Genomic DNA, 20,600 nt, shown 5'->3' on the forward strand with positions numbered 1-20,600 from the left:
ACTAAGATCTTGGAGAAAGCTGTGCTTTTTGCCAATGCTGGTTGTCTGGAATGCGCACCTTGCCCCCACCCGTCTCCATGTAGCCAATTCCAATTTATCCATGAGGCTCACTATAAATGCCACCTCCTCTGTGAAGTCATCCTAGGCCATTTCCTAAGAAAAGATAGTTCTGTTCTCCCTCTGCTATAGGAATTCTCACTTTACATTACCACTGCTTTTAGTCATGTGGTCACATGGTAGACATTCTTTAAGTGGGTGCCAGGGCTAGTACTGAAGGCATAAGAGAAGGGCCTAGTTTTGCTCAGCAGGAATGATACTTTTCTTCTAAGGCAGACCGGAAGGAAAGACCTCTTGGCTCAGTATCTAGGACCTACAGGTTTCCCCATGACTTCAAAATTATTTGAGATCCCAAAAATAAAAACAAAACAAAAAAACACCTCCAAATTTTGAAAACAAATGTGAAAGGCAAAAATAAATGTTTAAATATCTATAAAAGTTGTTATCTCAAATATTCAGCCATAAGTCTTCTATAATCACAAACAAATGTGATTTAATGTGGTATTTGGGTGCATTAAATACATGCATAATATACAAACAGGCTTAATATGGTTTGAGGTGATGCATCCAACAGTATGCCCAGAACCCGGGAAGACGTTAGACCATCCTGAGAGAAGCCCCTTGGAGGAATTTTGAAGTAGAAATGAGGGAAGAAACAACACATACCTTACAGGTCCTCTATGTTGGCCACTTTATTTCACATACATCACTAAAATAAAGGCATGAGGTTCTGGTAAAGACAGAGAAAACAATCCTCTAAAAATGTTCTATTCCTCGAGCCTGGTTATTACCTTCGACGCATCCTTGTAACACTTGTAGCAGTGACTGACATGGAGGCAGGTCTACCTTGACCTTTAGGAATGGAGCCCATTCATCTAGTGCCCTAGCAGTCTAGTGATCTCAGTCCAAAGCCCACAAATAACTAATTGTTATAAAAATGTTTAAATTATTAATAAACACATATAGGAAAGCAAGCTCTCAACATTCCACAAAGAATAATTATGATGGTTTTAGAAACAAGCTATGACTTGCCAGAAAACTTGCTAGGCAACTTCCAGTCCATAGCAAATCTATATACTTAGTTTTGTTATCTTTATAAAGTGTATTAACAAAATAATAGCAATAAGGCTCTGAAAAGATGTAATTCCTATATGAAGCCCTAAGAGGGTTTTTATGGAGTGAAGCAATCAGAGGAAGGTAAGCAGTGGCTTTTCCCTTAAAAAAATTTCAGTGGAGTTTTTTTTATTAATTTCAGATTTAAAAATTATTAAAAATGAGACTACATGTACAAAATATAATCTCATTTATGAAAATGACAGCCTAAAATCCTATTTCAAACCCAATTTTCAATACATGGAAGTTGTTCCTGAGCATCTGAGTCATATTAGGATATTCTTGTTAAAATTACCATAGTCTGTGGAGAAAATTAACTTTCTGAAGTATCCCACAGGTGCCAAAGTTATAAGCTTTTTTTAAATTAACATTCAGGTTTCTGAAATATATTGCTGGGTCTTCCTAGGACTGTGGCTTTAAATAAAATAGGCATCACATGTATTAAATGTAGACAAATTTGAACTGTACACAGTTTTTAATACAACTATGGTACAATAATTTTATCTTAATGTATCCAACATTATATCAATCTCTCTACATATGCATCTTTCTCTCTGGTTATTTAAAATGAAATGGCTCATAGGTGTTTTATTAATGTGTCTCTGAGAAAAGAAAGGCAGTTCTTTTCTGCCACATTATTTTCAAATTTTCATCATGAAATCGCATCTACGAAAAGTAGCCATGGAGGTGGGGAGGGGTGAGTGTTACGAGAAACCAAAGTGAAGAGGAAAAAATAAAGTCAGAACTCTAAAGATCATTTCGAGGGGCAGATACAAGGCCAGGCTAAATTTTTTGAATAATCAAGCATAATCTTAACCTCTTATGTGTTGTTCTGGATATAAAGATGTGGCTTGGGATTATCTCCCTTCCCTGAAACCACACCAGAGCATCAAGAATATATGTCAGCTTCCTCTAACTGCTGCGGAGTTGGCAAAGAGGCAGGAGTCATGTGGAGTGACAGGGAGAGTCAGCCTGGCAGGTCCTAATTGCCCTATTTGCTCTTTAATGGTTCTCTCTGCTGACTTCCGTTTTGTAGAACTTCTATTAATGATCAACAGGCTATATGTACAAGGTACTTACTGTGCATTTAAAACTTTTTAGACTACTTATAGCCACTTGCACATTTGGGAAGAATTCCATTTGCAGAGACCAAGCTATTACATTAGTTGAGCGAATATACATTTTAAGGAATGCATGTTAATGAGACCAAGTGAAATCTGGTCATTTGAACAACTGACCAGGCATGCAAATGCTCGGGCTCTGTGTACAAAAGGAAGTTCAGGATTGGGTTGTTGATTTGCATAATCGAAATAATTCCCTTTGTCCTTTTCTTCACTCTGACCATAAAACTCGCCAGACCGTGGAGGAGTGTCTGCATGTCAATCAGAATGATGACACATTGGAAGCCTTCTTCTGCCCCAGATTTCAGGTAATCTGGTTACCTGCTCTGTAGTGGGAAGAAAGTGCCTGGTATGTTAGACCAATTGAAAATGTTCTCCTGTGTTCAGATCAGGGAAAGAGAGAGAGTCAGAGTCATCACTTTCCACAGTCCTGAATTCTGGAATATGCTGGCTTAGTTCAGAGAAAGGGTATAGAAGGGAGATAAAAAGAGTGGACGGGGTGGGAATTAGGAGAACAGGTTTTCAATCTAGGCCTTGTGGCTCCTTAGTTGCATAACACTGATCAATCATGTCCCCTCTCCAGCCCTCAAAAGACCCCAGGTAGAATGAGCAGGGGAGCTAGGGTGAGGCCTAGGGAAGAAATCTGGGTCGGATGGTAAAACGACTTCTGGAAGCTCAAAGGTGACCAAGCTCATCAGAGCAGGTTTGGGAAACCATGCTCAAGTTGGATGGAACACATGAAAAGACCATCTTTATATGACAAAGTAAATGGCCATTTTACATGGTTAAATTCAGCTATAAGGTGTCTATTTTGCTGGAGTGTCCTCACTAGGTATCCTCCTCAGTAAAAGGGTCTGGTGGGAGTGGCTGTTTGGAGAGGTCTTACAGGTACTGATGCCAATCCCTTTCAAAACATTCTATTACCTCCTCAAATGTTGGCTTTAAAGAGCAAGTTTACAGGTAAAAACAGGTATATCATTTGATACTTAAGAACTGCTTCAAAATATTTAATCTGATTGAGTCCTCACAGTCCTATCAGCAAATAAACCTTATCATATCTTGGCTCCCACCCTGTGGCACCACCCTATTTATTCCCCATGCATGGTCCATTCTTTTTCTAACTTCCTAATTGGCTTTTCTGTGTTGACTACTTGTTCAAGGGTACTTCTCAAGGTTCAAGCCTCATTTTTTCTTCTTTTCTACTCCAGAGATGTCATTCTTTTTTTTTTTAATTTTAAAGAAATAGTGCACATGAGTGTGAGTGGGGGAGGGGCAGAAGGTGAGAGAGAGAGATGGGGGGAGAGAGAGAGAGAGAGAGAGAGAGAGAGCGAGCGAGCGAATGCACCTCAAGCAGGCTCCATGCTCAGCACTGAGCCTGACATGGGGCTTGATTCCATGAGCTGGGATTGAAAGAGCGGACCTAGACCGGCCGACTCCATTATGTTCCGTGTCCTCCATCTTGAGTGACTATGTCCCCGACATGGCCCCCTTTCCGGAAAAACCGCAGAAAGAAATTCCCGCTCAAACCTCAGACCATGCCTCATCCCTTTGAGTAACTTCCCGCTCACCCTTCAAATTTCCCGTTCAAACCACGCCCGGCAACCTGCACAAAGGGACTCTGATCCTTCCCCAGCCAATCGGCTAAGGCCACGACCATCACCCGCCCCCCCCCCCCCCTCAACTGCCCCTAGACCCCTATAAAACCTTCGTGCTTTTGAAACACGCTCTCTCTCTCCAGCATCTCACCGCTGCCTTGGAGCAGGTAGGGGATTGAGCTCAAGCTAGCTCGAATAAAGGCTCTTTGCTTTTGCATCGGACTCGGCTCCCTGGTGACTTTTGGGGATCACGAATTCTGGGCATAACAGGATCATGACTGGAGCCGAAATCAAGAGTGGGGCGCTCAACCGACTGAGTCATCCAGGTGCCCCATCATTCATTTTCACATGACCTTCACATTTTTATCTCCTACCTGGACCTTTTCCCTAAAATCTATTTCTACCATTCAAACTGCCCACCAGACACTTAGTACTTAATTTTCCAGCATTGTCTCCAACTCAACAACTTTCTAGCTAATTCATCATTATCTTATCCCTCTTCCCTTCATCCTTTGTGGCTCCTCCTTCTGACTTTCCACTTCTGTTAATGACATCATCATTCTCCCACTTACCTAAGTGCAATGTTTCCATCATCTTGACCTCTTTCTCTCTTGTCCTCCACATTTCATCAGTTATCAAGGCCTTCTGATTATTGTTTCATAATTTCCCTTCACCATCGGTGTCACGGAATGGAGGCAGGAACTGGATAATTCACCCATTATTACCTGAAGACACTGTTACCTCACTAGCCTAAGGAACGCTCAGGTAATTTCCTCCATGTTCCATGCCATTTGTGCCTTAGACTTTCCCCTTTGAGTGCTAAGAATTCAAGATCATCAGATGAAAACCAAGCAAACAAAGCTTCCCTGAGGGTGCGTGGCTTATGATTGCTGGGTTGGGGAACTGAGGTAGAAAGGGGCTTTTGTACAGATTACTTAGGGGATCCAAACTTTAAATCTGCAATACTAAATAAATGGAAAACCAAGGAATTTCAAGGAAGAGTAGAAAACTCTACAGAAGAAGATAGATTTGGCCCTGAGATCCCAATTTGCTGCAATTTCAAATATTATTTTAGCCCTCAGGACAAAGAAAGTGATACACTGCAAGTGTCAAAAAAAAAAAAAAAAAAAAAACAAAACTACACCATTTTCTATTTCTTCTTTCTGAGCAGAGGTATAGGTACAATTTACTGCTTCAGACTGGGCTGATGGGGAAAATAAAGTAAAATTTTACATAAGTAATCTCAGTTAATTAGATGACTGGGGACATAGTACAAATATGACCATGGACACAATGGAGAAAAAGTGGGCACCATGTAGATGCTTAACACCTTTAGGTTTCAGTAATTTGTTGTAAAATTATTACAATAATCAAGTATGCCTACAGTGCATGTAAAGATTATAAGGAGAGACTAAATCAGTAGACAAAAGGACTAAGCATATTCATGTGTACATTAGAGAAAGCAATGATGTGTAAGTTATCATAACCAGGTATGCCCAAGCAACGATTACTGCCTTCATACCCTGGCATGTTATTTACAAAGAGACAATAAAGCAGAGGTTCAAAGAAGAAAAATTCATTCTGGACAGATTTGGATTTGAGTGTTTTCTTCTGCAAATTACCATGTTACTTAATTTTTAGACTTTAATTTCTTTATTTCTATAAAATGGGAATTAATTATGATGTCTACTTCACAGGCTGTGAGGATTTAATGAAATGATGCATGGAAAGCACTTAGCTTTAGTAAACTTTAGTAAGAAAGAGAACAATTACTCAGAGTTTTTATTACCATTAGCATTCTGTTTTCATGTAAATATGCATCAAGAAATCAAGTCAAGCTGTGGACAGTGCTGTTGCTTTAGGCAAATCCTTGTACTTCTTAATCTAGAATCATGGATACATAGGTGGAATATTGGTAGATGCTGGTGAATGTTGCTTGGTGAATTGGTAATAGTCTTAGGAGATGAGTTTCGAGCTCTTTTGTCCTTAAGCACAATAATTTAGTGTGCTTGAACATCCTACAACACATTTTAGCAAATTATCATCCATTTTGGCATATTACCCTGCCGAGTGCTTTAATGAAAGCATGATGTTTGTCAGCTCTAAACCTTAGTGTGAGTCTCCTTTGAGCCAGAGAGCCATGGTTGGTATCTAGGCAGAGGCAGATCTCCCTAATATCTTCTATACGAATGGCACAGTGGTTCCCAAGGAAAAGAGGGGAAGATGAATATCTCAACACAACCTACTTGAATTGTTACAGAAGCAGTTCAAAGGGCACCCTAAAGGGAAACAGGTATTCCAGGAGGGAGGGAGGGAGAAAGAGAGAGAGAGAAAGAAAGAAGGAAGAAGAAGAAGAAGAAGAAGAAGAAGAAGAAGAAGAAGAAGAAGAAAGAGAGAAGGAGAGAGAGAGAGAGAAGGAAAGGGGGAGAGGAGGGCATTCTATGTTTCCTTCTAGTGAGATGGAAGGAATGGAAGATTCTCTTTTCAGGGACAGCATTATGACATCAAAATATTAATCATCTGACACTGTACACAAGGTGTTGGAGGGGAGAGCATGAAACCTCAGTCTTTCACAAGGAATAGGCTTAAAAAAGTTTTAAGGATTTTTTTGCAAATTATAAATACACTTATTATTATTTATTGCAGAGATCAGCCTTCATTAAAGTTAAATGCACAGTTAATGGGCTACTTTGTGCTTTATCTTTTGCACCCTCATTAAAGTTGAGGGTAGGCACATGCATTCCCTTAAGTATGCTAGAAGGCAAAATGATTTCAGTTTTTTTGTATTGTTGCTTCTGTTGTTTCATTAGTAGCCAATTAATTGTTCCTAATGAATTATCAAAGGCACTAACAATATCTGGGTTCTTCTTTTCCACTAACTAGCTCAACTGTAGAAAACTTAGTATTTTCTGGGAATTTTTTTTTTAACCCATTTCTTCTGAACTCTGTTGAACTCAAAGGGATTCCTCCCACACTCCAAGAACAGCTAGAAGAAGGAGGGAGGAGAAGGTCAGAAGAGCACAGGGGTGGTAACAGCTCTCCTGAGCCTCAACCCAATGCCAGAGAAGGAGCTCCAGTAAGTAAATCAAGTCAACACCACCCCTCCCATTCCTTTGCCCTTTTATATGCAACTGTTAAATTAGCTTTAAGTTCCCTGAGGGTAGGAATAAGGTCTACTTTCCAACTGTGTTCAGGATCTAGCACCTTACTTAATGTTAAATAACAACAATGCATTTTAATTGGCCTACTTTCAGAGCACCAGATCAAATTATTCTCCTAATTAATTGGTTGATCTCATATTTCACTTATATTGTCAGGTTATTATTTTTCCCTTTAGGGCTCAAGACACCACTGACAGTTCAAATACGTCTTCATTAATTACCATGTCTTAGATTCCATATAATCTTATTAGAATTATTTTGATATCACATTTATTGGGGACCAACATGTATTAGAAGCGATTAAGAACAGAGAATTAGTTTCAACTTTTCCCACCTATATGCACACCGAGTTGATGCTCAAAATCTGATGGAAGGTATACTTGGCTTGGCAGATGAGAGGCCTCAATTAGGTTTAATTGGGCAGACATGAAATCAGTTTCGAGAAAGTGATCAATAAACATTTTATAACGTTGGATCAAGTTTCTTTTTCAGCAGCTAAACATTTCTTGTTAACTGGCTCATCTTTTCTTCCTTGGGTTGCTGTGATACCCAACTGAGCCAAGCCCTACACTATAAGGGGGAACTAGGCAAACCAGTAGTTTTCAAGAGAAAGGGAGGCAGGAGAGAAAAGGGTTTGAAAATCAGCACAAGACCTTTACAGGGTTAAAGGACTCTGTGTGTTTAGTCTGGAGAGCGGATGTGAATATTTAAGCCATGTGAATATTTAAATGAACTTCCATGGACAGGAAATGGGTTAATTGCATATAACAGAACAAAGTCAATGGGTTGGTGTGGCAGAGAAAGAAACTTTTGCACAATAGAAGAAAAACTAAACAAACTTTGCAATCATATATACACTGGGTACCCTAATACAGATAGCACCTTGTCACTCTTAAAAAGATATTAAAGAAGCTAGATCTTTTTTAATTCAAAAATAATTATGAATGCCTAATACACGAGACATGTTTATAAATAGACATGAATGGAGGTGGGGCACCTGGATGGCTCAGTTGGCTAAGTGTTGGACTCTTGATTTTGGCTCAGGTCATGATCTCACCCATTGTGGGTTCAAGCCCCGCTTCAGCCTCTGAACTGTCAGTGTGGAGCCTGCTTGGGATTCTCTCTTTCCCCCTCTCTCTCTCTGCCCCTCGCCTGCCTCTCTCTCTCTCTCTCTCTCTCACACACACACACACACACACACACACACACACACAAGTAATAAACTTAAAAAAACAGATATGAACAAATCAAACTACAGGCTGCCAAGGAGCTTGGATTTTAGTGTGTGTTGTGGTGTGTGCGACAGGGGGGCGGGGCAGTTTGAGGACAGTACACAACATAAGCAGTCAAAGCACTTTTCCTCAGATAGAGGTATATGTTATGCCAGGAGGTCAGGGGAGTAAGGTCAGAGAGCCTGTGCAGGTCTAAGCATGTCAGTGATTTATGGAACGGGGTAGAGTTGGGATTTTAAACTAAGTGCAAAGAGGACCTTTGGAGGGTTTTAAGCAGAGAAGACATGATTTGAATTCCTTTTCTGAAAGACCACTCTGTCAGTTGTGTGGAGAAGGAATTAAGGAGGAGGAGGAGAATGGAAGCAGGGGCACCTGCGAGGAGACCACTGGTTGTGACAGGTGAGACGTGGTGGACAGTTCTGGGGAAGGTTCGGGCAGCAGAGGTGCTGCTAGACAAGAAGGAACAGATGAGAGAACGGCGGGAGGGTGGCTCCCACCTCCAAGGAACGCTTGAACCAGGAATTCGGGTTTTAAGTGGGAGGTTGGAGATAAAGGTCTCTGAAGGCCCCTTCAACCCTGAAGTTGTGTAATGTTGTGGTAAATTTCAGGTGTGGCCACTCTAGATCCTCCCTTTAATCTTTCTGCTAATGCAGGAGCACTTGGCGAGCACCGGCATTGATGTGGGGACGAGAGAGGGCACGGCGTCTCTGAAGGCAGAGACGTCCTACTGCTTTCCTCACTCCTGTACTTCCAGTGCCTGTGACCGTGCCTGGCGAATAACTAGTCTTCGGTGAGCGAACGAATAAAAAGATGAGAAGTGTATACATTGTTTACACCTGTAGTTGGCATTCAAACTAATTCATTCCTGGGGCGCCTGGGGGGCTCAGTCGGTTGGGCGTCCGACTTCGGCTCAGGTCATGATCTCACGGTCCATGAGTTCGAGCCCCGCATCGGGCTCTGGGCTGACAGCTCAGAGCCTGGAGCCTGTTTCAGATTCTGTGTCTCCTTCTCTCTCTGACCCTCCCCTGCTCATGCTCTGTCTCTCTCTGTCTCAAAAATAAATAAATGTTAAAAAAAATAAAAAAAAAACCTAATTCATTCCTATTCAATCCACCTTGCTCTTACTGCGATGTAAGAGTTGTACTTGGCATCAACATAAAGAATAAATAGCTGCTTACTTACGTGTGTAGGTTTTCGAAGAATAGCAGTTGAGGTGGGTCAGAATGCTCTCCTCTCTCAAACTCATGGGTCTTGAACTTGTCTTTTCTTGTACACATATGCCACATCTTCCAAATGAAGAAATGCTATAAAAACAGAAACAAATAACAAGCTGACATTCAGCAAAACCACTTGAATAGTGTTTGTGCTTGAAGGACATGTGTGCTATATGGACACTAGGGAAGGTTTTCGCCAAATTGTATTGTTAGCCATAGAGCCCAGCTCTGAGCAGGCCCTCAGTAAATGTCAGTGGATTCCCAAAGTCTAAGTTCATTGAGGGCGAGAACATGTATCAAGTGTGGTTCTTCAGTCTACCTGGAAGAGATTCAGCTCCGCTTAGGAAGTCCCCTGTTCTTATGATTCTCATTGGAATTAGACTATCACATCAAAATCTCCACATACCTGCCTTCAAATCATTCTAGATAAATTGCTTCCTGGCTTTTTGCTTTTGTTTTTGTCTTCATTCAATGTATAACTACCTGGTAGGTTCTAAAGACCCAACAGTGACCCCTCTAGGGGTTTTCTCTGCCTGCTCTTCCCTTTCTCTCCTATCACTCTTTGGACTGTTTCCTTTGTTTTACCTAATTCACAGAGTTGATTGTCCCTCTTGTATCATGAGGCAGAGGGAAAAACAATGATGAGGACCCAACACTAACCGGAACCTGCAACAAACAGAAGTTGTTGCCAAGGCAACCCAACCAGAGATTCCTGCATCCAGCCATCACAGGGTTGGGGGGAGTTTGGGATGAGATCACTTGAGGGGCAGGGGGACCTTTCAGGAAAAAAGCTGACCTGATAAAGGAACCAAGCAGTTGTCATTCCAAGTGATGTCTTTTTCCTTTTTCCCTTTCTCAGTAAAGAGAAGAACTTGCAAAAGCCTTGAAAGATAAGCAGGCTGAGTAAACTAGGTGGGATTTCAAAGGCTCCTGTTCAATTAATCTGACTGCAGCTAGATCAGAACAGTTGTGCTCCTGGGTACAAGCAGAGGGGAGACATTAGGGCAAGGAAACAGAAGGAAAGGGGACAAGGCATTAAACACACTTCTGAACCACTGTGTACGCTATAATGGGAGTGATCGCCTTTATTTATACAATGCCTTTTGTCCAGGATCCTGCGAGCACAGCACAGACATTACCTCCCTGGGCTTCCAAACACCTCTGTGAGCTGAGGATCAAGGACAGGGATTATTTTACAGATGGGAAAACTGGCACTCAAAAACCGCGTATGTGCCAAGACCCCTTCACAAGATAGCGGCACAGCCAGAAACAGGATGCAGGTAAAAATAACGACAATCATTTTTTTTAATTGCTTCTTAACATCGTCCCTGCTGGATCGAGATCTGTTTCACAAAATTGACTTTAAAGGGCCAAAGTCTCTTGCCTCCCTATCCCGGTGAGGCTGCATGCTCAGAATGTAGTTGTTTAAGCCCCTGACACATGGACTGAAGGGGGTCCCCGATGGGCTTGTGGACTACAGTCGTCACATTAAAATGCTCCTGGACAGCGGTGCAACCGCACTAGACCTCGTTCTCCTGCCCTTTTAGGGGATTCATTTTGGCACCTTTCTGCCCTGTGCATTCTCAAACTGGGAATCTTCATCAATCAAACAAATGTTTATTGATTGCCTACCATGTTCAGCCCTGGTGCTATGAATGAATAGCAAATGTTACCTATAGTATTTACCTGCAAAAACGATCGTGTATACCACAGAGCCTTCTACAGAAGATGGAAGGGAAACACAGAGGAAACAAGGAATAAAGGAACAGAGAATGAACTGTTAAGATACCACAGACCAAATGGTGGTAGCAGGTGTGGCACGATTCTGAGAAAAGCATAGTATGGTGACCTGAAGTCAGAGGAGGCTTGACCAAGGAAGGCCTCTTGAGCCACTTGCTAGAGATTTGGTCTGTGAGCGGAAGGAGATGGTGCCTCTATGAAACAGACCTCCACACACACCCTCTACACGTGCTCCACAGATAAGGACCTAGCATGCTATATTGTGAATATTTTTTGATTTACCCTGGCAACCTAACTCCTTCCTTGGAATGGGTCCTCCTGAGCAGAGACCGTGCTCTATTCTTCTCTGTATCCCAGTGCTTAGCTCTGTGCCTGGCACATAGTAGGTGATCAGTAAAGTAAGCACATAGTAGGTGATAAGTGAGTAGATGGGTGAATCAGTGAATCAAAAATGTCCTGATGACAATAGCAACAACAATGATATCTAATGCTCGTTTTCATGCGGCAAGAATCACAGCTAATGTTAAATAAATAAATGATAATTCTAAGTTCCCACAGAGTACCGTAGGCTGTGATTTGGGAGGCGGTTGGATCTTGGCTCAGCCACTTACTATCCTTATGGCCTTAGGACAAGGCTCCAGATCTCTGTTTCTTCACTTATAAAATATGAATGAAATAATTATATTTACCTCACTGGTTGTGGTAAGGTTGAAATTAAATAATGCATGCAAAAATGCTTTGTGAAGTGTAAATCAGCATACGAGTCCCAGTCATTATTGCCATCAATAGCGTAATTTAGCATACCATTAATTTATGTCACCCATTACATACATTTCCCACCGAAGTACTATTGTAAATCATAGGCCTTTTAAGGCTGAAATGTCCTAATCTGAAGATAAATAAGGCAAAGTTGACATAAAATAATTTCTCCCAAGGTCCAACAGGCAGGACTAGAGCTAGTCTAGTCTAGCAGACTCCTGACCTGTGCTCCCTCCACAAAGCAGCTCTGAGAAGCCCCCCTGAGCAGATTAGTCTCATAAAGACGGAAACTAAGTAGCTGCCTTTCTCCCTTCTTTGTTCTCATCATTCAGTGTCACCACATCAAAACAGAACTGGACACATTCCTGCAGTCACTTCTCGTCTCTACCCTCACTCAAGGCCAGATGCTACATCTCCTTCCTGAAGCTGTGGCAACGTGTGGCCAGCCTCCCAGCTCCAGTCCTACTCCCCACCTCCCATCTGGGCTCTGATGTTAAGTCATCTTTCTCAAGCACCATGTGAGCCCATCTCAGACACTTCAAAAGCCTCCGGTTGCTTCTTTTCCTAAAAGCCCCCTTCATGAGGTTTGAACCTCTTAACACAGCCCTTCCCACTCTCACAGAGCCTCTTGGTTGGAGGCTGGGATGACTTCCATTATCACTATCTACCAAGCCCCCACTAGATCCTCGGTACAAATTTATTAAACTAGAAGAATCATAACCAACCCTATGACATAACCACCCTCCCAGATTCCCCTCTCAGTTGTGACACACAAGCTCGCAAATCCCTAGCCAAGCCTTCCTTCCATGCACAGATTCCATGGAACAGATTCCATGACACTTGAGAGAAGCAGCACCTCCAGGAGGGGGCTCATTCATGATATTAACCTTCTTCTCCCTTCTTGTCCATCAGCAGCTGTCCCTTGTTCACGGTGCCCACCCACTTTTCCTTAGCCAGTCAGCAGGAATCCCCTCACCTACCAACCCCACACACATACTCCCACTACCCCTCTGTACTTTGCACAATATACTTGCCATTATCCCCACACAACCACCCGCTCTGGTCTCCTTCAGCAAACCAGGCTCTTTTCCCATTTAGAACTGTGCCCAGGAGGAGGGGCCCTGCCAGACACCCTCACCGTATCTTCTTCCACGTGGTCTCTTTCAAAATGGGATTCTCTTCAGCAGCAGCCAATTAGTACAGAATGTCTGTTGTAGACAGCTCTTAGCATTAAGTGCCAAGAAAGCTACATGGTGTGTGTTTTAGTCTCTGCCTTTGGGGACCTTATGATATAGTTGGTGATACAAGAAATATGCAGAAAATAGTTACGTGGCTTCCAAGGTCCTTACATCTGCAGGCATTTCTCTCCCCCCCCTTCCATGTGATTTATTTATTCGGCTTGAGCCAGCTGCCGACTGGATATTTTCATGTCTGTGTCCTTTTTGCACTGTGCTTGTTTATGAAGGTTTCTCTGAGTGTGTCACTTATGCTCAGAGGTATTTCTGTACATATTTTTTTTATGTATGCCCAAGCCCTCCCAGAACATAAGCTGGAGGGAGGGTTGTGGTAATTAGGTCCTTTCTATCACACCACAGACTGCTACATGCAGTGACTTTCAGGAAATACTAGTGACAGAGGCTGGCTGAAAGAGGTCATCTGGCTCAGTTGTTACTGTCACACACACACACACACACACACACACACACACACACACACACACACATACATTTGGAAGTAGACTCAGTTAGAATCACAGTGCTACCTCTTCCAGAGGAATGTTAATCAACCCACATCACCTTCCTAGTGATCAAGGGACTCTCTAACTTAACATGACACCAGATGAAGTGACTAAGTATGCAACCAGATGCCTAGGGTCACAAAAATTGCCAGATCACTCATACTGCACTGGCAACACAATTTTACCAAGTACCTCAGGGAATCACTTTCTCCATCCCCTTCTAAATTCAAAATATGCTGTTTCTTCTATGCTTTCCTCATGTAACATATGCTACCTCTTCCTGTTGATTCATTCATTCATTTGCAAATACTTGTTGAGCATCTCTCTATGCTGGTAATAAAACAGTGTGCCAATCAGTCTCTGCTCTTAAAGAGCTTACTGTCTAGTGACAAAACAAGCAGAAATGTAGGAAATCACAGAGTGATAAAGGTCAGAGAAGGCTTTGGTGAATGTCGATAAGAGAATTACCTAACTCAGAAAAGGCAGATTTCCTCAAGAAAGTAACCTGGAAGTTTGACCTATGGATGAGTAGGTCTCAGGCAAGATGTAGGAGGAAGGAGGGAAGTGTCTACAGATGTGAGCACCTTGTAAGCCACATAACTATTTTAGGCGTATTTCTTTGTATCACCAACTAAATCATAAGGCCCCTGAATACGGATTAAAACTTATATACCATGTCACTCTCTTGGCATCTAAAACTAAGACCTGTCTATAGCAGTCATTCAATACCTACTGGCTGTTGCTTTAGAAAACCCTATTTTGATGTATTGGAGCTCTCCAATTCTGAGGAAAAGCACTAGCCCTCAAGTGAGGTATCTCACCAGCCCACGTGGCTTAGTTGACGAAAAGGTGGTTGTAACATGCATCTGATGGGGAGTACTGTCATCCTTTCTTCCTCAGAGAGTTTAGAAAAAATGAGACTCCCCCACACCCCAGTCTTCTTCTGTCATGAGGTGGTGAGAGCTGGGAAGTCTAGAAATATTGGCAAGTAAGAGGAGCCATGGTTGAAGATTTTCTGGAGAGCCTCTGTTGTCCGGTCACTTAGAAACCTTGTTCAGAATCACCCCTGCTATGGACTTCTTGTTCTCATGATGCGGGAAACAAGGTAGGTTGGGGTGTTCACATTCAGGTAGGCACCTCCTCTGTGATCACCCCCGATGCGGGCAAACAGCCCAGTGAGGAGTAAAGAGATGTCAGGAAGGTATCAGAATCCCACCCTTTTTCTCCTCACTCAGCCCTACCTGGCTCTTTACCAAGTCCGGCCGGAAGCACTGCCCGGGAGACGAGACTCCCAACCACCCAGGGCAAAGCATTCAGATGATTTACTCACATGCCGATGACACAAACCTTGGAGAACATAGATTTTAAAACGCATGACTTTTCTGAAAATGCCTGGATAGTGTGAGCTGCAAATAACTAATACTCAGCAAGTAAAACATGCTATCTGAACAGTAGGATTTTGGCTCTTAGGAGATTCTACCCATAAGTCTCCCAAGGCAAGATTCTTTGCAAAGTCATCTTCAGCTAAACTAGGAAATCTATTGAGAGAAATGGGAAAGATATATATATATATATATATATATATGTATATATATATATATATATACACACACACACACACACACACACAGAGAGAGAGAGAGAGAGAGAGAGAGAGACTGACTCCTGGCAAGAGGCAGGAGTAGGACAGCTTTCTTGTCTCCCTTTCAGGAATGTGGGCTCTTGATACTGTGCTTACCACGGGTCTGGTATGTCACAGAGTCATTACAGAACATGGCAAACCATGAGATGAGAATTAAAACAAAAACCAAACCAAAACAAAAAAAGGACAATGAAAAAAAAAAAGGGAGAAAAGAGAGCAAAGGGCATTCAGAAAACAGATAAAATACAGACTAGAAAATAAAAGACCAGAAACTTTAAAATGAGTTAGAGACAAGTGAAAGCAGTAAGACAAAGGAAAGAGTTAAACGTTAGGCTAAAGATTTCACATGATTAAGAGTTGAAAAATAAGGCCGGGCAAACCGGTGAGAAAACAAAGGGAAGCTCAGAGCTATCAAGGTGAGAGATTAAAATGTGGAAGTTAAAAGATGCAAGGTTATGATAAAACTAAAATCCAAAGATAAGTTTAGAGCTGGGGGAAGTGGGGCTAGGAATAGAAAGAACAAGGGTAGGGGGTGGGGAGGAGAGGGCAGAGACAGAGAGAGAGAGCAGAGGAGAGAAGAAAGGCGGGCACTGGGGGAGGAAGATAAGAGGGGAGGCCCTCAGCTTCTGCTGCACAGTGGAGACAATGTGTCCAGGCTTTCTCCCTTGGCCTCTTTTCCCAGAGGAAAAGCTCTGCTTGGGCCTCCTTCCCCAACTCCTTGTGGCCATCAGCCCTGCGTAAGGGCACAGACTGAGAGTCAGAAATCTGGTGGTCAGGCCCCCACGCTGACTACTTCTATCAACCCCCTAACCCTTCTGGCGTTCACCACCATGTCTGAAGTAGAAAAGTTATCAGTAGCTAAATTGTACTCAGCCCATCAAAGACAGCCCCGGGCCAAGGAGATGCTGTGGGGTAGAGGCACTGGGATCTCCCTAGGTCCTATCTCCTAGAGTCCCAGCTCTTTGCTCCCCTTTTGTTCTTGCTCCTCTTACCTCCACAGACCGATTTGGTTTGTCTCATTATCCCTCAGTGGCCTCCCTCCATTTGACCTTGTTTTTGGATCATTAAATGAACCCAACGTCTTTCTGGTTCTCTAGGGCGACTCCGGACTTCCCAGCGTGGATCTTAATTCTGCATAATGCTGGGCACGGCAGCTCTGTTTCTTCTGATGGTAACAAACTCGGATTCTAATTCCAACCAGCTGTCTTAGAGCATTGGCCACAAGGGAGATCAGGAGAATATGTGTGTTTGGTTCTACATAAACCCATCCTGACTGCTAGAAAAACAGAGCATGCTGTTCTTATGTGAGGGCCAGCCCAATTCATTTTCTAAAATCAAGACACTTTGGGGGAAAGCAAATCTCATATTTCTCTTGTTCTTTGCCCTCAACTAATTCTTTGAAGTGTAAAGACAGCACCATGGGAGGAATATATCCTGGTGTTACTACCACAGAGAAATCCTGGGAAGTGAGAGGTTTTTGTTAGCATTGAGATGATGTCCATTCAAAGCTGTCATGCCTGACATTGCTTCCTGTCTCTTCACCTTAATAATGAGTTCCCAGGTATCAAGTGAAGGCTCCCTGAGTAGTGCAACAGGAGAAGCATACATCCGCGGTGCTGCAAGTGACAACAGGGACCGATTTTCATGCTGCTTAAAGCACAAGATATGCCACTCTTATAGCACAGCAGCTCACAAAATCTCCACACGGTGATGATGCTAGAGAAGCGTATCCACTCTGAAGTATCAGATCTTCCTCTTGATCAACTAAACCTGCAGACAGAGCAACTAATTGGGTCCCACGTGCTGGATGCAGAGGGGCCTTAAAACTTTTTTTTTTTTCCCAGAGTGACTTGAGGGTGGAGAACACAGTACAATTTAATGTAGACAACTGTGAAGTGTTGTCTTAGGGCAGGAAATCCATGGAGTGAGCCCAGTGTGCATGTTAAGTGAAACCAAAGAGCTCCAGAGTGGGTCAGGCAAGCCCTGCGAATGACTTGGCTTGGCTAGCTAGGATAACATAGCATCCTCTTGATAAATGTGACCTCCTCTGAAGATCTAGGTCAAGGTAAGGGGAGGGAATATCTTTTGTTGGTTAATCCCAGTGCTATTCATTTCCCCTGCGGCTGGATTAGTGTCCTTTCAAAGAAAGAGCTAGGAAAACAGTAATCAGTGTGTCAGGTTATCAATTGAGGGCTCACAGCTTACCATTCAACCGAAAAAGCAGAGGAGGACTTAGGTAGGAATGTAGTCTCTTCTAAAATCCCCAGACTTTCCTTTATCCACAAGCATGTTCCCCCCAAAAACTTTCAGAACAGCATGCACACCCTCAGACATTTAGAAGGCTTACACCATTGCCTGATGTGGATGTTATTTGAGATACAGCTCTATAAAAGTCTATAATGATAAGTAATGAGTCTCATTATTCATTTGGGTTTGGCACACATGAAGCTGACACATGTCAGGTGTTTAACCACTCCTCCCTTCTCCTTTCAGGATTTTCTCCAGGCAGAATTTAGAGCGATGTCTCAGTCTTCTTGGTGACTGAGGAATCCAACTCTGTTCTGTCTCGTTTTATGGAAGCAGTGCTGGGATGCCTGGGTAGCTCAGTCGGTTGAGCGTCTGACTTCAGCTCAGGTCATGATCTCGCAGTTCACGAGTACAGGCCCTGAGTCAGGCTCTGTGCTGACAGCTCAGAGCCTGGAGCCTGATTGGGATTCTGTCTCCCCCTCTGCTCACACTCTGTCTCTCTCTCAAAAATAAATTTAAAAAAAAATTAAAAAATTAAAAAAAAAAAAAAAAAGCAGTGTAGAGCTCAAAATGATTCACCTCCCATCCTCTCAAACCTCAGCTTGGTCACATCCCTAGATTCTGTTGACAAAACTTCCCCGAAACTCCTTTTTTGTGGATACGAGAATAGTCAATGACTCTTCAGCATCTGTGTTTTCAGGATTTTGTGAACGTGCGCTCAACCTCTCACATCTTCTTGTGTTATGAATTACTTCATGCATTTTGACTCACACTCCTTCTGAAACATCACCTGAATTCATTTTCTTCATGAATCTTCTCTCTGTTGGAAACACTAAAGGCTTTACCGTTCTCCTCATAGGCCCAAGTACATGTTCCTTCCATAGAAGGACTTTTCTACCAGCAGAAATAAATCTCCTAGTATCATCTTAGCACAAATATTTTATTTTATTTCATTTTATTTATATTTTTTAATGAAATTTATTGTCAAATTGGTTTCCATACAACACCCAGTGCTCATCTAAACAGGTACCCTCCTCAATGCCCATCACCCACTTTCCCCTTCCCCAACCCCCCATCAACTCTCCGTTTGTTCTCAGTATTTAAAAGTCTCTATGATTGGCTTCCTTCCCTCTCTGTAACTTTTTCCCCCCATCCCCTCCCCTCTGGTCTTCTGTTGAGTTTCTCAGAATCCACATATGAGTGAAAACATATGGTATCTGTCTTTCTCTGCCTGACTTATTTCACTTAGCACAATACCCTCCAGTTCCATCCATGTTGCTACAAATGGCCAGATTTCATTCTTTCTCATTGCCAGTAGTATTCCACTGCATATATAAACCACATCTTCTTTATCCATTCGTCGGTTGATGGGCATTTGGGCTCTTTCCATAATTTGGCTATTGTTGAGAGTGCTGCTATAAACATTGGGGTACAAGTGCCCCTATGCATCAGCACTCCTATGTCCCTTGGGTAAATTCCTAGCAGTTAGCACAAATATTTTAATAACCCAGTTTCTTTTAATACCTACTGAACCAATGGTAGTAAGATGAAGGCAGAGGATCCTCAACCCACAAAGATAATTACGATTTGGGGAGAATCACTAAATATGATAAAATTGTAAAAACCAAAAACAAACAAAATCTGTGAAGATGGAGTAAAATGTTCAGACTGTGTGAGCATTACCTCCAACTCTTCTTTTTACTCTCAGTGTTCTTGGTAAGTCACACTGACACTGAGTAATAGGAAGAAAAAGAGTTAGGTTGAATTGAGGATAGCAAGAAGTTCAGGATCCCACAGCGAGTGACAAGAGGAACAAGAGATGATCATTTTTAAGATACGACCCATTGGAATATATCAATGATGTATGTTATTTTTTAAAAATAAAGAAAAGAGTCAAGCGACTCAATTTTCTTTTACTAGTAGGAATTCAGCTAGAGTAGCTGTGCAGGATGGGGACATTTATTTTATTTTCAGATGCACATATTATGAAAACAGTCCACATGAGAGCCATGAATGTTACCGTAATTCTTAAAGGAGCCATCAGAGAGAATGGGCTCTGGAGCTGGATAACAGATACGTATGTCCTTCTAGCGGCGTCACTAAGGAACGACGTGATCAGGGCTGAAGTTGTGCACGCAGATTGCCTACACAACCGTATGTAAACTGAATGTCTCAGTGCTCCAGCATTGCCTGCCTGCCTTAAATCACCATTTCCTAGGTGCCTACCCAAAAGGCTTATCCTCTCCTGCACATCTAATGGGCAATCAAGTAAATGTAATACATTTAGACCTCTAGAGCCGTAGAGTTGGAGAAGACTTTAGTAATAGCCTTGTAACCCAGTTCTTCCCAGTAATACTGTCTTTTCCCTCACATTATAAAATTGGCATTTGCACATTTTAAGGGATATACAGAAGAGTATGGAAATGAAATAATAATCTATAATTCAATTATCAGAGTTCGGGATTTCTTTTCTGAGGGGGAAGGATGCCATATATATATAGATATAGATATATATAGATATAGATATATATATTTAAATATTTGTATATATCAGTGAACATATGTATGTGTGTATATATATATATATATATATATATATATATATATATACACACACACACACATTTCTATATACATATGCATACACGGACACATACACTTTTAAGCTTACAAAATTGAGATTCTAACTCGTTTTTAACAATATGTACATAATGTGAATTTTCCCATGTCAATAACTATCCCTCAAAAACCACAATTAATTGGGGTGCCTGGGTGGCTCAGTCAGTTGAGTGTCCGACTTCAGCTCAGGTCATGGTCTCTCATTTCATGACTTTGAGCCCTGCGTCGGGCTCTTTGCTAACAAACAGCTCAGAGCCTGGAGCCTGCTTCAGATTCTGTGTCTCCCTCTCTTTCTCCCCCTCCTCTGCTCATGCTCTGCCTCTCTCAAAAATAAATAAATGTTAAAAAAAATTAATTTATTG

General features: G+C 42.2%; 1 long non-coding RNA gene across 6 annotated transcripts; it reads left to right on the top strand.

The window, feature by feature from the left end:
* Positions 1-3,977: 3,977 nt before the first annotated feature.
* On the top strand, positions 3,978-18,088 carry LOC102901892. Of its 6 annotated transcripts, none has more exons than XR_002151093.3 (9): positions 3,978-4,053; positions 4,519-4,651; positions 6,847-6,962; positions 8,589-8,678; positions 8,933-9,069; positions 10,605-10,773; positions 12,325-12,510; positions 14,631-14,835; positions 16,470-18,083. It is a non-coding gene; the product is annotated as an uncharacterized LOC102901892 (long non-coding RNA). The 6 variants fall into 6 exon arrangements; XR_006591814.1 differs by lacking the exon at positions 3,978-4,053 and adding an exon at positions 4,151-4,212; XR_002151095.3 differs by lacking the exon at positions 3,978-4,053 and having other exon boundaries at positions 4,645-4,758; positions 16,470-18,084.
* The last annotated feature ends 2,512 nt before the right edge of the window (positions 18,089-20,600 follow it).

The sequence above is a fragment of the Felis catus genome, chromosome F1, assembly GCF_018350175.1.
Source record: "Felis catus isolate Fca126 chromosome F1, F.catus_Fca126_mat1.0, whole genome shotgun sequence".
NCBI classification, from domain to species: Eukaryota; Metazoa; Chordata; class Mammalia; order Carnivora; family Felidae; genus Felis; species Felis catus.